The sequence below is a fragment of the Papaver somniferum genome, chromosome 5, assembly GCF_003573695.1.
Source record: "Papaver somniferum cultivar HN1 chromosome 5, ASM357369v1, whole genome shotgun sequence".
Lineage (NCBI taxonomy): Eukaryota > Viridiplantae > Streptophyta > Magnoliopsida > Ranunculales > Papaveraceae > Papaver > Papaver somniferum.
In genome coordinates this window covers 180,930,738-180,946,275 of record NC_039362.1, presented here as the reverse complement: position 1 = coordinate 180,946,275, position 15,538 = coordinate 180,930,738, and positions in this window count along the sequence as shown.

The window sequence follows — 15,538 nt, the reverse complement described above, 5'->3', positions numbered from 1 at the left end:
CGATACGATACCGGTACATGATATTAACTACTTGGTCCCGTGGCAATGAATTTTTTTATTTGGTGTGTGTAGGGCTTCGCCCCTCCACGTTGATGCTTTTTTTTTTTGATTTGGTGTGCGCGGGTCTTCGTCCCGCCCCGTGACGATGATTTTTAATTTGGTGTGGCGTGACAAATACATTAAATAGGTGGAGAATATGTGCATATTTTATTTATTTTTTTCCTTATAGCTTGTTGTGCGTGGGGCTTCACCCTGCCTCGTGACAATGCATTTTGATTTGGTGTGCGCGGGCTTCACCGCGCCCTGTTGCGATGGATTTTTGATTTGGTGTGCGCGGGGCTTCGCCCCACCCCTTGACGATGTATTTTTGATTTGGCTTGGCAGGGAAAATATATTGAATAGGTTAATAGTATGTGCAGATTTTATTTATTTTTTCTCTTTGAACTTGGTGTGTGCGGGGCTTCGCCCGTCGTGTGGCGATGCATTTTTTATTTGGTGTGTGCAGGGTTTCACCACGACCCTGTGGCGATGCATTTTTTATTTGGTGTGCGCGGGACTTTGCCCCGTTCCCTGGCGATATATTTTTGATTTGGTGTAGGGGGACAATACATTAAATAGGCGGAGAATATATGCAGATTTTAGTTATTTTTTTCCTTTTAGCTCGGAGTGCGCGGGGCTTCGCCCCTCCCCGTGGCAATGCAATTATTTAATTTGGTGTGCAAGACTTCACCCTACCCCGTGGCGATGTATTTTTTATTTGTTGAGGCGGGACAAATATATTAAATAGGTGGATAATATGTGCATATTTTATTTATTTTAGTTATATATTAATTTGAAAAAAAGAGTCATAATATATTAGTAATACTCGATTTCCAAATTGAATTTGGACTTCCACAAAATTCCAAACACGGTAAGTTTGGTTTAAATTTGTAATTTTTAAACCAACCATACATCGCAAAGTATCCTCACCTAAATATTGTGATGTCACAAATTCCAAATTGAACCTGGTTTCCTTTTTTTAATCTTTTTCCTATTCTTTTTAAATTTAAACCAATCATACATTGTCAAGTGTCCTCACCAAAACCCTCGTTTCACAAAACTCAAAAAAAAGGCCTATTTCGACCAATAGGAAGTGAGGATTTTCTAATCGTTCAACGTGAGAGCTTTATTTGTCTAGGCCTTTAAGTCTGTAGATTTTCATAGTGGTTGATTCTCCTTTACTTAATCTTGTTTAATTAAGATTTAATAATTTAATATTCTTAAATAAAAATATTTATTTTTTGTAATTTTTATATTTTTCTTTTTTTGTTTAGTTAGTTTTTAACTTTTATTTTATTTTTACCCAGTTTAGATGGAAAGTCGTTACGGTACTAAATTACGAGTATGATGACTTTTCATGGCCAATTTCTATTTTAAATTTTTAAGGAGTCGTCATGGTTAAATTTTAGAATTATGACAGCTACGATGTAATATTTATGTTTGTTTTAAAATTATGAAGAATAGTCATGGTTGAAATTCAAGAGCACGACAACAAACAGCCTCCTAAATTTCAGTTAAAGTCACCATGGTCGATTAATTAATACCATGAAGATTGAAAAAAAATCGTTATGTCTATAAATTTGAACACTTTTCATGATCTAATTTAATTTTAAAATTTAAAAGAGACGTCACGGTTTAAATTTAGAATGATGGCGACTATAAGATTTTCGACAAAGAGTAAAACAGTTATTTGGGTGAATTTTCAGATCAGTGTTAAAATAGTAATTTTACGTATCAGGGAAAGACGGTCATTTTATAAATCTAAAAGTCATACTCATCAGGCTTTGGACTAGGGGTAAAATAGTCATTTTATCATAATTTGACCTAAAAGAGAATAATGGTCATTATGGGATTTTTCGTACAATACTTGATTGTCAAAATGTTTTAGTATTACGTTCCCTAACTGAAATCCTAAAGCCAACTTGACATTTTTATTCATTCTCAGCTGAATGTAATTGTTTTCCCCTAAAATTTTCGCAAGCACGATATCTCAATTCCTATTATTATATACTAAGCCTTCCCAAGTTAGGAATTAATTAATATCATGGCCGGTTAGCACAACACCCCTAATCAGGGTGGAAATTGGTGAAAATCAAAGTTATGGTTAAAACTGTGACTGATTGAAGGAAGTTGACCACGCCACTCGGATGGCAATATGACAGGCTTTACGCCTTACACATTCGACACAATCAGGATTCATGGTGGCTACCTGTTATCCTCTTCCTAATCGACCAATCAGATCGCTTATAGCCTACCTACTCCGCTCCTAATAGCCGGCCAAAGTAGGCTGGTCGAGCTGTTTAAAATCCTATTTAGAAGGGATTTTACCTTCTGAGTCGGTCGTGGAATGATTTCGACCACTAACTTTGGTCGACATATCTAACTACCCTAGCTTTTACTATGCTCGACCAATCAGGCTCCATGGTGACTACTTGCCGTCCTTCTATCTTTCCAGCAATTCAGAATGCTTCCATCCTACTGCTCCGCTCTAAATATCCGGCCAAAGTAGGCTAGACGAGATGTCTGATTTTGTTTAAAATTAGATCTTGGCCGCTCAGGTCAGTCGCGGAATAATCACGATTTCCCAACTTGGCCGGTCAATCTAGCTATCCTAGCTCCTACTACGCTCGACCAATTAGGTGTCATGGTGACTACTTGTCGCCCATCTACTTTTCTGACTAATTAGATCGCTCATAGCCTACCTGCTTCGCTCTCAGCGGTCATCCAAAGAGGGATGGTCGAAAAACCTTATTAGGTTAAGTGGTATTGTCCAAGTCAGTCTCAAATTGATGCCTACCACTCGACTTGGCTTGCTAATCTAGCCGGCTTAGCTTCAATTTTGATCGGCCAATCAGGTACCATGATTTCTACCTGTCACCCCTCTTCTCAACAGACCAATCAAGTCGTCCATAGCTTACTTATAAATCTCCCAATGGGCAATGACCGATCAAAGAAAGCATGGTGAAGCATGTAAACTGCACATGCGATTTTCTATGTGATTCGCATGTGCCAAATGTTTTAAAATGTTAAATATTAATTATAAAGTATATGCGACTGATTCATTTAAATAACTTAATGGTGTGAGATATTTAATCAATAGCACCACTGAAAATGCGGGGGTATAACAACCTCACGCAATATTTCGATTAGCAATTTGTATATACTAACTCCAATATACTTTCAAGAGAATCAACTAGACAGTTAGACTCAATCTTAAGAAAGATGTATCGAAGAGTTAATATCTTAATTTATCGATTCAATCCTTACTCAAGCTAACAGAAATCTGCGAGTCTAATTGAATACAAGAGAAATAACTTGGATGGTACCAAAGACCAATATCCAATGATCAATCAATTTCAATCAACAACCAAAGGTTGGATTTCACAATTGATCGATACAACGCACAACCTGTGATATTTCTATTATATAACAAAATATAATGCGGAAAAGAAATAACACAGACACTAGAAGTTTTGTTAACGTGGAAACTGCAAATGCAGAAAAACCCCGGGACCTAGTCCAGATTGAACATACACTGTATTAAGCCGCTACAGACACCAGCCTACTACAAACTAACTTCGGTCTGGACTGTAGTTTAACCCCAATCAATCTCACACTGATCCAAGGTACATTTGCGCTCTTTACGTCTCTGATCCCAGAAGGATACTACGCACTTGATTCCCTTAGATGATCTCACCCACAACTAAGATTTGCTATGACCCAAAGTCGAAGAGTACTTTAATAAACAAATATGTATCACACAGAAAAAAGATTACGATAATAGATAAATTTGTCTCACACAGAAATACCTACGAGTTATGTTCTGTCTTTTGATAAATCAAGGTGAACAGGAACCAATCGATAACCCGGACTTATATTCCCGAAGAACAACCTAGAATTATCGATCACCTCACAATAATCTTAATCGACTAGCGGAACAAGATATTGCGGAATCACAAAAGATGAGACGAAGATGTTTGTGACTTCTTTTCTATCTTGCCTAGCGGTGTAGTTGCAGGAAATACTACACTACACCCCTCATATGATTTCATTATTAATCAACTCATTTGTAAATTTACACTCTTAATTTTATTGATCAACCTTTGAATATTCTTACAAGAAAAGATAAAGAAATCAAGAATGATCTCTGATCTAGACTTTCTCTCTCCTATTTACTTGTTTCTTACTCAAAAAAAGATCGCTCCTCTTTACAACTTGAATGACTATTTATAAGGAAATACATAGCGGGTGACAGCTAATCTGTCCTTTATTTTCGGGTATGGTGTGTGACATTCTCGCAACCTTACAAATGTTAATTTCGCAAGCTCTCTAATTTTCGCAGGACTATCACATCTTTCTCGTGATCCTAGCTGACGTCGTTTATCGTATCATTTCTGAAATTGTTTTGCGACGCTGTTGTGCTGTGTCATTGATAATTTCGCTGAAACATTGTCATTGCGAGATTCTGATCCTACATCTTTCCTATTCTCATATCTTCTCTGCAAAGTAGAGAATGATGTGAGAAATGCAGCAGCTGTTCATCTTTTCATATTCTGCATTTAACACACGCATTCTTTCTTCCATTTGTTTTTTGACACGTCTTCTGTAACAGCTGCTTTTCAACCGCTCACGTCTTTTTATCTTAATGGTGTTTATTTTTTCGAGTAAAAAAAATCTCCTTTATATACTCTTCTTACTCTTTTTTCCACTTTTCTTTTTACTTTCTCTTTTATTTTTATTCTCTCATCTCTGCAACTCTGTTATTCTTCTGCAAGTTCTGCTGCTGTAATTTTTTCCTCCTTCAATCCTCTTACTTTTTATTCATTCCTATACTCTATATTCAAATATGGCTCCAAGTGGTCATAGATATGAGAAGAATTTACAAGATGTCCAAAAAAATCTTGCTGATAAAGGTTTCACACTCTCCACCATTCTTGGTGAAAATACCAAATCAATTCTTTCTGTCAAACTTTTCTCTGATCAGTATTGTGATGATCAATAAAACACAATTTCGCTAGGTCACATTCTCGCAGGTCTCCCTATTCCTCTTTATAACCCAGATCTTCCTTTATTTTATGAAATTCTCGCTCACTCGGGATTTTCGCGAGCTAGCTTCCAACTGAGTGGGGACTGCATCCTTATGATGCTAGAGTTCGCTAACCGTGGTGCTGGTAGAGGATCTCTGTACTCCAAAGAACTTAGGGATACTAAATTTGCAAACCTAGAGATAATAGCTGAGAAATACACAGTAGCGAATTTCTTTGAGAACTATGAATTTATCTCCACGAAGAAAGAGAATACTCGCTGGGGTATTCGCTTAAAAAGGAAAGATAACATTGATGAAGCCAAAATTCTCATGGAAGATATTGACTAGCATTCTGGTAAAAACACAACTCCTCGCCAATACAATGATAATAAATGGTGTGTTTTTCCTTTATTGCTAAAAGGACCCTCCATTGCTGGGTCAAATGTTCTTCTTGTGAATCTCGCTGCTTATCAACCTTGGGTTTTTTCTTGGCCCGAGAAGGAGAAAGAGGTATGTTTCTTCCCATTTAACTCACTTTATATTTCTTTATTTATTTTTATTATTCTGTTCGCTAACTCTTGCGACATTTCGCAGATCCAAAAACTGAAAGATAGTTATAACATGACTGGGAAAGCTAGTACTCTGTTGGCTCTTTGCTCATACACAGATTAGGTAAGAAATTTTATCTTATGATTTTAAATTTTATTCAATTTTATCTTATGATTTTAAATAGTATACTGTTGCTTTCATGCTTCCATTTTTTATTTCTATCTGTGTGTGAAGATTATTGCTGAAGTAGAAGAATCTGCCGATGTTGCGAAGACTGGTGATAAAGGTAAATGTGCTCTTCGCAGGGAAAAATCAACTGGTCCTCCTCCAAAGAAAAGTAAAGTTCGTTCTTCTTCTCCTTCAAATATTTCTCCTCGCGAAAATTCCGAAAGTGACAAGGGTGATGAGGAAAATGATGATCTTGCTGCAAGTGAAGATTCTCCACCTGAATCTTCTATGGCTAATCTCTCTAGCCTCTTTTCTGATTCTCTACAAGGAATGGGAGATAGCCAATTCGCAAATACCTTCAAATCTCTCGCTACCCTTTGCGATGTCCCTTTACTGGATGGTGATAGCTCTCTTCGTGGAGTTTCTAGATCAGTGACTCCCGACTTCTTGCATTCTCTCAATAGTCTGGTATACTTTTATCCTTTTACTTCTTCATTGTTATAACTCAAAATTTCTTTCTATATTAATATATTTTTTATGTTTTCTCGCAGGATGGAAAAGATTCTTTTGTTGTTGCCTCAGATCTAGAGAGAAGACGCGAAAATCTTGAAAAGAAAAATCTTCAATTTCGCAAAAAGAATGAAGAATTGGAAGCTGAAGTTAAAGGTCTTCGCGAGAAAAATAGACAATTAGAAATTGATTCTTCTTCGTATAAGAACAAAATCTCTAGTCTTCAGCAAGCTAATAATCAGCTTTACGGTATGTTACTTTTCTCTTTTCCCTTTATTCATTCATCTTGTTGTTTTATCTTATTTAAATGATCCTTTTTGCAGACATTTATGGTCTTTCTGATGAAGCTACTCTTCTTCATTCATTTCCTAATGCCTTGGATAATTATACCCTTCTTGAGCGTCTTAACAATTCCTTAAATAGCTTCTCAAATGATAGAATTTCATCTCTTTCTCTAAATGAGCTTAGATCTAAATTTTTCCTCTTAGAAATTGACCATAGATCTAGTTTAGGCTTAGACAACCGATTTAAGGGTCTCCTTCTTGATTCTAAAGAGAAAACCAATGAGTTAAGAACCAAAATTAGCGGTCTCATAGATGATAAGGATCGCATTTCTGATCAAGGTGCCAAGGCATTGGCGAAATTCCAAAAGACTCTTCTTGAAGTTCAACTTGAACGAGATGAAGCTAACCGCAAGAACATTGAACTCTGCGAAAGGGAAAATCAAATTCGTTCTCGTCTTCTTATAAGTAGTGAGGATGAATTTGTTTGGGTTGCAAAAGTCTTAGATGATGCTAGAAAAGATTTAGGTGTAAATGTTAGTCTCCAAGTTGAGCATACAGCCTTGATTAGAGATATGATTTCTGACAGAGAAGGTTACTAACTGCCCTTCTTTACTAATCTTTTGCTTCTTATGAATTCTTATCAAGTTAATAATTGATTGTCTTTTTCTCGCAGATTCTGAAAATAGATATCGTGAAAAGATTGAAGAACTCGAAGCTGAAAAGGAGGAACTCGCAAAGAATCTTTCATCTCGCAACGACAAGTATTTTAGATTAAAGAATCAAATCAAAATCACTGTTGCGAATTTTAAGAATGATGCTATGCATTTTCGCAATCAAACTATCCAAATGGTTTGTGACGATCACAATATCCCATATTCTGATTATCCTTGTCTCTTGGAAGAAATCCCACAGAATACTCCCAGTTTGATTATCTCTGATTGCGAAGCTGACGATGAAGAATCTGATAGTGATGGAGGTTCTGATGGTGATGAAGATTCTGATGCAGACGAAGAAGGGAATAAGTCTGATGAAGATAATGAAGGATTAACTAAGAAGTAGTCTTTATTTCTTTCTTTGCTTCTTTGTAATACTTGTACATTTATTTCTTCTTTCTGTATATTTGTGTTTCTTTTATTTTGACATGCATTCATTAAAACAATTCTTCTTTGCAATACAGTTAATCAATATAATCATTAATTCTTGAATCTTTGAGTAAATCTATCATATGGAGACAAATAACATTTTCTAATTTCATACATTCTCATACTTGCCTCTGTTATTTGTACCCAAATGAGAGATTTCATAAAACTTTTCTTATTTTATGTCTCAATTTCGCGGTTAATTATGTATAACTTCACAATCTTATGCGAAGTGAATTTTGATTCTTTTCAAAATCTCATTCCTGTGTGGTCTTATTTTGCCTTCCTAATTAAAGGTCTTATTATGCCACCTCTTGTCATTGCGACAAAATCGCAGGACGTCCTTGCACTTTCATGCAAAAACCCATTGATCTTGCCTTAACTTTTTCTTTTTTTATTATGGCCTCTTCAGGAATGTTGCGACAATATGACAGGCCTAAATATTTTTGCGAAAATGAAGCCCCATGACATTGCCGTCTTGCGACGAAATCGCAGGACGTCTTTGCACTTTCATGCGAAAACCCATTGATCTCGTCTTATCCTTTTCTTTTGTATTATTGCCTCTTCAGGATTGTTGCACAAATATGACAAGCCTTAATATCCTTGCGAATAAAAAGCCTCATGACATTTGCGTCTTAAGACACTTATCAGCTCCCTAATAGAGGGTGCCGCCCTTATCTCCCCCTGGTTTCCACTTCAAGGAGGCGTACTTCTACCATACAAGGTTAGCTCCTCCCATCCAGTCTTAACAACAACCAGTTGTTTTCGCAGCCTCTTATCCCTTTTACCTATAGGGCTTATGGTTATGAGACTGCACCCTAAGTGGGGTTTTCTTCAGGCCGAGTGCAGTATAAGCCAAGACTTGTCAAGAATGGCAAAGTACGCTTCAAACGTCTCTGGAACTCTTGACTCAACCGTGTACCTCGGCGCCTTGATCAGATCTGCACTCCTTGGGAGAGTCCTTATTACCTTAGTCGTCCAACCTACGTCATATGCTTAAGCTGAGAATCCAAGGTGCCTCTCCCGGATGGGCTTCATTGACCCCAAATCTGCATGACTCATGTTCCGGTAGCGGTGTAGCCTTTCCCTGAGCCATCCAACAGGTACCCCCTTATATGACGTACTTTAGGTCTTACATTTGCCTCTTGCGAAATTGTATTCGCAAACTAGGGTTTACGCCATAAAGGTTCGCCTCTTTCTCTTTTTTCATTTTTCTCTGATTATTTTCTGTAAAATTCATTATCTCTGCGAGATTCTCGCACATCATCATATTGTATTTGGATTTCGCAATCTCAATTATGCCATTCAATAAAATGTATTTTTGAGAATTTTACTTATTGCGAGAGTGTCGCAACAACTTAATCATTCATACATTTCTTGTTTTTATTACCTTTGCCATCCTCTGCTTCTTTATTATTTTCTACTACTGCTTCCTTGGTAGTGGTATGTTCATCATTTTTATTCTGATCTAGCATTAGTTTCGCAACATCTCTTCTCCTTTTCTTTCGATTGCATCCACCATCAACCTCTCACTTCTCTGTGTATCTTTGATTTTGTGTCGCCAGTTTTCCTTCTTGTTTGCTCTTCCTTCGCAAGAATCTATCTCAGTTTCGTAACACCTCTTTCCTTCAACCCAATCTCCCTTTATGATTCCTACACCACTAGGGTGAGGTAATTTGATGCATTGGTGGAAAGTTGAAGCTACACCTAGAATCCCATGTAGCCAAGGTCGACCAATTAACGCATTGTAGGGTGATTCTACATCAACGACACAGAATAAGATTTTAGAAGATATTCCCTTCAATGGGATTCGCATAGTAACCTCCCCTTTAGACTTGTTAGCAGTACCATTAAAACCATATATCTTATATGTTGATGGTATAATATCATCATCTCTTCCACCCATGGTTTTATGAGTATGATAAAATAAGATGTTCACAGAGCTTCCAGCATCAATTAGAATTCTATTAATTTCCCATGAATCTTCAGCTTCTTCATCCTCATCTTCTTTCAGTTTTGGATTAATTTCTAATTTTACTACCAATGGATTGTCATGCACCTCTTCTCCTTCGGGAATTTCTTCTGCGGTAAAAGAAATGATATGTTTCTGCCATTCCTCTAGTGGCGAGATTTTCGCAATATTCATAATTTATCTTCCATCATTATCTCTTGCGAACACTCTACTCAAAACATTATCATGAAAATCTTCAATTGTATTATATGAATGTACGATAGAGTGACAGAATAGATTTTTTGCGTTTGCACTAACTTCTATGAAGAATGTTTCCTTCTTTTTCATCGTATTCACTTTGTGATGCTCTATGGTTGTGGCAATGGTTGAGATTGTGGATGCCCTACTAGAAAGTCGTTTAGTTTTCCTTGATCTATCATTCTCAAAATAATTCTTTTTACATTTTTGCAATCATTTGTAGTATGTCCATGAAAATGATGATAAGAACAAAACTCATGACTTCTGTGGTTTGGAGGTGGTTCCGTTCCCATGTTCCATGGTGTTGGTATATTCCCAATCAATATTATAGCTTCCCATATCTTCTCCACACATGCATTTAGAGGTGGCATCTTGATTTCTTCCCATACTACCTTGTGACCTCCTTGTCCTCTATTATATTTTTGTCTTTGACCTCCATAAGTTTCTTGTGGTTGATCGAGTCTTTGAATCTTGTTATTTCCACCACGATTGTAGAAATTTTTTCCTCTTTCATACTCTTCTTGATATCGGCTTCCCATACCCACCAGTTTCTGTTGATTGTTACTTGTCACCTTCTCTTGTTGTACTTGTGAAGTATTCGCCACTGTGTTTATTATCTTGGGTAATAAGCTTGCATTCGCTGTTTGTGAGATGGTGTTCGCAACTGGATATGATTCCATTTCATTTTGCCTTTCCTCTAGATCAATGTATTTTTCTTGAAGTTCTCGCAATTCGATCATTGTGATCGTATTCTTGACTCTGAAAATTTGGACATACAATAGGTTTGTTGCAAACATAGCATTGATAAATGATAATATAAGATATCTCTCATCTACACGGTCAGCCATTTCGCTACACATAGTTCTCCATCTTTTAGTCAGGTGTTTCAAACTTTCGCCAATCCTTTGTTTTAATCCAAACACATCTTCTATACCAGGTCGCGAGGAATTATTACTTATATATGACCCCAAGAATGTAGTCTGCAAATGATTGAAGGAGGTTATTGTGTTATTTGGTAGACCTTCAAACCATTTTAACGCCTCTCCTGTTAAGCTGGATGCGAAATATTTGCACAATACGGCATTACGATTTTCCCATTGTAACATGCACCTCACACAGGCTTTAATGTGTTGAATTGCACAAGTTGTTCCATAAACAATGTTGGTTAATGCGGGAAAATTGCATTTTGGTGGTATTCCTCCTAATTGTACTTCCCTTGTAAATGGAGTTTTCGCAGCTTCTTCTATTGCTTTATCCAATTGTCTTCTTCCTACTTCTCCTCTATTATTTAGCATTCCTCTAATTTCTTCTAATTCTTTCAAGATTTGTTTATTTATACCTGAATCTTGATCCATTGGTCTCTTTAATTTCGCCTCTCTTCTTCTGCGTTCATGTCTATCTTCTCTCGCGAAATTTTGCATTTCTTCTTCATTATCCTCATCTCGTCTTCTTTTGCGATTCTCTTCCTCATCTCTATCTTGAATTCGCATATGATGATTCCTTTCATTTTCCCCTCCATGATTTTGTTCATTTCTTATCAATTCAATTCGTTGTCTTTCAGCCATCTTGTTTACTCTGTCATACTCCTCATTGAGATTACCGTTATTCCGGTTTTGTGTACGCCTTGTTTCTCGATTGTCGTGATTGTTCTGGCGAATTGTCTTCTAAAGCTCTTGTTCTTCCATTTCCGCTCTCAATCTTTCACGTTCGCAGATTAAACGTGTTTGTTCAGCATAATGTCTTTCAATTTCTTCTTCAATTGTCTGTTGATTTCTTTGAGTTTCTCTCTCATGTAAAATTCTTCTTCATTCCTCTCGATTTCCTTCGCCATATTGGTCATTTCGTCCCTGATGTTGTCCTTTCTCTTGATTTCCACCATTTTTCCCATCATCAAAAGTTTCATTTTCTGGAACATAACGATCATCAGCTCTTTCTCTATTTTCGCGATATTCTTCATTAGGATTTGATATTTCTTCTTGAATATTGTTTCTAGCATTGATTTTGGGTGAGTTTCGCCTCACTTCTCTTCTAGTTGATCTTGAATATGATTTTGTAATACTTCTCGATCTTCTATTCTGTAGTCTTATATTCTTCATCCTTAATTCGTGATTTTGCCTTGTTAAATTTGCATGTTCTTCTGCCTCAGCTCTTCTTTCTTCATGTATTCTTTGTTTCAACGTTTCTAACGCTCCAATTTCCTCATCTCCATGAATTATTCCTTCATATGCTTCTTGATTTCTCTCTTCCTGTCTATAATTTATGTTTTGTTGCTCTTCTTCTACTTCTTCTGCCGAATTTGATTGCCAAGTGTGTATGCTCACCCTATCATAATTTGTATTCCTCCCTTGAACTAGTGTTTGTTGAATTGGTGGTTGAATTTGATTTTCTCTATTACTTCTTATTCTAGTAGATTCTCCCATTTCACTTCTTTATTTTCCAGCAATTCTCTTGCTTCTTCTAACAGTAGTCGGTTGTTCGGATGTATTTATTCTACTAGCCATTTCTTCAATGTTAACAATATTGCAAGAAATTATGGAAAATTCTTAATCAATCACTCTAAAGTTTCACAAATCTCAATATCAATTTTCAGCTTTTTCTAGAATAATCTTCAATACCTCCCTGTTTCTAGCGCCATTATGTAGTTGCAGGAAATCCTACACTACACCCCTCATATGATTTCATTATTAATCAACTCATTTTTAGGTTTACACTCTTAATTTTATTGATCAACCTTTGAATACTCTTACAAGAAAAGATAAAGAAATCAAGAATGATCTCTGCTCTAGACTTTATCTCTCCTATTTACTTGTTTCTTACTCAAAAAAAGATCTCTCCTCTTTACAACTTGAATGACTATTTATAAGGAAATACATAGTGGGTGACAGCTAATCTGTCCTTTATTTTCGGGTATGGTCTGCGACATTTTCGCAACCTTACAAATGTTAATTTCGCAAGCTCTCAAATTTTCGCAGGACTATCACATCTTTCTCGTGATCCTAGCTGACGTCGTTTATCGTATCATTTCTGAAATTGTTCTGCGACGTTGTTGTGTTGTGTCATATATAATTTCGATGAAGCATTGTCATTGCGAGATTCTGATCCTACAATCGGAGATATTAATCTCAATCCAATCTTACGATTGTACTCGTACGATGGATACAACAAGATCATATCACACAACTACAAGAAAAGTAGTCCAGTCTGGCTTCACAATCCCATTGAAGTCTTTCACATACAGTGTCTCGAGAAGAAACCTAAGGTTAAAGGAGAATCGAATCTAGATAACACAACTAGTATCACACATGAGGTGTGGGGATTAGGTTTCCCAGTTCCTAGAGTTCTCCTTTATATAGTTTTCAAATCAGGGTTTGGAATCAATGTTAGCTTAGTAACAAAGCATTCAATATCCACCGTTAGATGAAAACCTGATTAGATTCAAGCTAATATATTTCAACCGTTAGATCGAATCTTAGATTGCCATACACAAATGAAATGTATTTCATTTAGGTTTGAGTAATCGTACCTAAATGTGTACACTTAGTTGGTTCACAACAGTTAACCAAATGGTTAGCCATATGAGCACTTTAATATCAACCATATTCATCTTCACCACAACTAATTCTAATGAGTTCAAAAGAATTAGTTACAGAGTTGTTCAATTGCTTAGATCTTTTGGAAGACACAATATAATTGGAACAAAATTGGTTTGATTCACTCGAATCGATTCATGAACATTATAGCCACGGTTTGTAAAGATTGAATTACTTATAATTTAAATGTTTAAGTTCATGAACGGACCGATTTGATAAAGTAACCAGCTTAAGTATGCGTACGGGTATGCGTACCTAAGCAACCGGATTTTGAGTTGGTTTTGGTTTCCAACCTCAGTAGAAATTCTCGGGTGGAAAACTTCCGCCAATATGCGTACGGGTACGCATACTTAAGATGACTGGTTAATAATTTGCCAATTCCCAAACTCAGCAGATATTCACGGACGTAAACTTCCTCCAGTATGCGTACGGGTACGTATACTTAACCTGTCTCCTTCACCAATTTCGTACACAAACATATGTTTACACTTGGTTCCCGGTTCATGGATTTAAACACTAATGTGCGAACACACTATATATGCTTATAACCAAAGATGGTTACATAATCTCAACTCTACATTTCAATCATTGAAACATTCTTAGAGGATGTTATATAGTTATTATTCACAAACTATTTCATCAAAGCGATTTTCAAGATATTGAAATGTCAACATGACTTTCGTCACGAGTAAAGATGAACTTGGCTAAAGTGAAAGCTTACCAACACAGATTTCGAGAAATAGATAGGCGGGTTAAACTCGGCTCGAAATAGCAAATGCGTATAATTGAAATCTATATACTTATACGACTTTTGTCTCAAGAGTAGGATATATAGTAGATAGACTTTTGAGTGATAGATAAGTTCAAGTCTCCACATACCTTTTAGTCGATGAAGTTCCACTGGTTCCTTGAGTAGTTCTTCGTCCTCATATGATGATAGCGCTGGAGTCTGGAGCTCAACTACACTTAACTATCCTAGTCCGAGACTTTAGCTATAAGTAGACTAGAAATCAAGACATATAGTTTTGACAACTAAATTTGACAAACAAGCACTTGAGATAGCAACGCTTGCGATTTCGACCGAGCAATGCTCTAACAATCTCCCCCTTTGTCAATTTTAGTGACAAAAATATCAATACATATGGATTACAAAATAAATAAAACTTTATAGCTTCTCGTCCACATGCATGATCTCCTTGGTTCTTCAACATTACTCGAAATCTTCATCACTTCCAAGTACTCTCATGATTCCGTAGATGTTCAGTTCAGCATGATATTCTTTGAAGATCCGTATCCATAACAATGAGAAAACAAAAGATCTCAATCATTATTATACAGTGTCATAGTATTATTACACAACATCAAAGTTCAATTGCATCACAACTTCATCACTATTTGCATAACGACATATAATAGACATAATCTTTGTAAACAAAAATTCATCCTATCTTCCATCAATTATTTGCATAATGATACAATAGGTTCAATTTTTGTTTGTCAAAAGTACATTGATCTTTTATCAATACATGCATATCGACATATGAAAGACATAACTTTTGACAAAGTATGGGACAATCAAAGTTCACGGACGCAAACACATATCCCATAGCAAATTGCAATATGTAAAACCATGAAGATTAATACTGCAAAATCATCTTCCAAATAAACTTTAGAATTTAAATAAATAAATCTAAAAACAGTGCAAGATGAAACAACGTTGGGCATAGCTATGTGCACCCACAATAATTGTTATTCCAAACCCTAGTTATCCTTCTTAACAAAAACAAGAATAAAATTCTCATAAGAAGTTTCCTAGACAAATAAGATAAACTTAACTGAAATATTTCACTTACTTTGAGTACTCTTCTCATATTCTCTATATTCATCAAGCTAATCTTCAATCAGATTAATCCTGGATTCAAGGTTTTCCATCTTTTCTTCCAGTCTTTTGGTAGAGGATCCTAGTTCACTCTTCAGAGCACGCACTTGTTCCAGGACGAGATTCATAGTCAACGAGAGCTTTT